This window comes from Exophiala aquamarina (assembly GCF_000709125.1).
Source record: "Exophiala aquamarina CBS 119918 chromosome Unknown aczIA-supercont1.14, whole genome shotgun sequence".
Taxonomy (NCBI): domain Eukaryota; kingdom Fungi; phylum Ascomycota; class Eurotiomycetes; order Chaetothyriales; family Herpotrichiellaceae; genus Exophiala; species Exophiala aquamarina.
Genome location: NW_013550574.1, coordinates 133,078 through 135,864, shown reverse-complemented (window position 1 = coordinate 135,864; position 2,787 = coordinate 133,078).

The following is a 2,787-nucleotide window of genomic DNA, read 5'->3' as shown; positions in this document are numbered from 1 at the left end:
GCGTACTCTAGAGCTTTATACGAATTTAACTTATAATATTACTTTCCTCTTCTTTCCGTACGGCGCTAAGAAGTCGCTACTTTTAATAGAGACTAGTCGAGCGTCGAGTAGCGTATAAAGTAAAATCCTTATCTCTACTTACTTTTATTCTACTTTTTCTTCTCTTATACTAATTATCGAGGAAGTTTTTATAAGTACTTATTTCTACTCCTATTATATACGATTATTAGCCGTTACTAACCCTTAAATACTCGTAGTCGATATAGTAAATAAGTAAGCGAACTAATCTATTCCTTCCTTTTTAATCCGCCCTCTATACTCTAAGCTCTAGGCCTTTCCGTTTAGTCGTACGTACTAATAGAAGAACGGAAAAGTTAAGATAATATAGTATTAGTAGTATAGAATATCGCTACGACTTAGCGTTAGTTAGAATAGCTCGCGCTAACTTAAATTCCTATTTTCCTTACCTTCGAGTAATCGCTAGTATCGTACTACTATAATATCTCTTAACGGGCGGTCTTAGCTATACTAGAAATTAACGTACCTTTCGTACGAGAAATAGTTATTCTAGTATAGGTTCGGTCGTATCGATTATCGTATATTAATACCTTACTTATTTAGAGCCGAGGTATTCTTTTCGATCCTTATAATCGTTATAAGCGCTTAATACGTTTATTTCTAGAGTATCGACGTATTCTAGAATACTTCGGTAATACGTACGGTAACTATAAGTAGTCGAACCGCGGTACTCGTTATTCGGAGCGCGATAAAGACGACGATAGTAGTATTATAGTACTATCGTCGAATTCGTTCGATAACGACGGCGCTCCCTCCTCTACTCGTAAGGCTCTCCTCCCTCCCCTTTCTCCTTCTCGCTTCGGCGAGGTAGTTATAAAAAGGCTCGTCTCTTAATAATAGATACGTATAATATTTCTTTTATTTTCTTATTCTCGTATAGTATTTATATTAGTACTAGTATAATCCTAGTAGATAAGGAATATTCTCTATACCTAACTATAGCTTATACCTTAACGTAGTAATTAGGCTTCGTCGTACGATAACTAAATAAGCTAAATATATATAGTATAATTAAATATTTTATTATTCTTATAGTTCCTTCGTATATACTCTCTCTTTACTTTCGTATAGTAATTAGAAAGCCGATTATCTCGCTATCGATTCGTATATATCTAAAGCTACGATATCCTAGAGCGATAATTTCGATTCCTAGGTTAGTTTTATATATCTCGTCTATTTTACTAAGTACTACCTTTAAGACCCTCGGCCTCTTCGTACGAATTTATAGCGAATAATCCTTTTAATCTAGTATTCTTCTTCGTTCTATATAACGATAGAATTCGGCTAAGTATCGTCGATAACTTACGAAGGTAATAGATTTATAGACGTTATACGTAGTAGATTCGAATAGAATATATTATAAATTTTTTTTAGCGTATTAAGACGATAGCTATACGATTCGATAACTTTAGTTATAATATATTTCGTATTCTTCTAATTAAGCTTTTTATTCTTCTACGTTATATATATATTTCTTAAGTCGAGCTAGACCTTATCGCCTATACGAAACTCTATTAACTATTATTTTATATAATTCATAATTTCTTCTTACTCTTATTAAGTAACGACTATAGAAGTTTAAGCCTATTCTCTTACCTTCTAGAATTTTCGTACGATTTCTTCGCTCTATCGTATTAAGCTATTTCCTCTTTTATCTTCGCGGAGCTTATCTTATAGTTATACGAAGTCGATATTATATTCGTAAGATAGGAAGAAAGGGCTTATACTAGTTAATTAGGCGTTCCTATTATTAATTACTAACTTAGTAATTAATAGTAATTCTACCTAATTATCTTAGGCTTCGTTTATAAATATATATACGTACGTTTCGATCGTCTAATTTATTCGTTTCGTAAATTCGTTCGTTTTAGAATAATATATAGTAGATAATCGGCGTACGATACCTAGTAGCTAATATACTCGTTTCTATAGAGCGCTTACGAACTAGGTTCCTCTATTCGATACGATAGCTTTTAGTAAATCGTAGGTCCTATAGAATATATATAGAAAAAGAAATACTATATCTTACGACTTAATCGTATATATTAATTTAAGAATAATTCCTTTTTCTAGTTAGTCCGTAATTATCGCTAAATTCGTATAGCCTAGACTTTCTAGGAACTTCGTAATAAAGTCGATAGATACCTCGCTCTATATTTAGTTCGATACGGAGAAAGGTTTTAGAAATTCTTATTTCCTTTTTCTCTAAGCTTTTATTCGTCTATAAGTATTATAGTTTTATATAAATTATCGAATATTCTATAGTATATTCGGCTAAAAGAATTATCTTACTATTAGAAAGCTTATTACCTTCCGCCCGAAGTATTCGCTAATTATTAAGTTATAGGTTTCTTAAATTAGAAACGTATATAAAGATTCTAAGTTCGAAACCTATAGTCTTCTACGAAAGTATATATTTCCTTAGCTATTAATTATATACTTAACGATAGATATTTTTATCGCTAGAGACGATAGAAACTTCGATATTCCTCGAGTAATTAAATCCTTAATCTACTCGTATATTTCGTTCGACTCTACTATTATAAACTAGTTAGTATTAACTACGTTACTCGCTAGTTAATCTTTAATAGAGGATTCCTCTACTCGTACGAAAGCTACTTAAATCGCTTCTTTCGCGTCGAAGAACTCCGGCTTTAATAGTCTTATTATACGATACTATAGTCGATCGTCCTCCTCTTCTTTCGATAT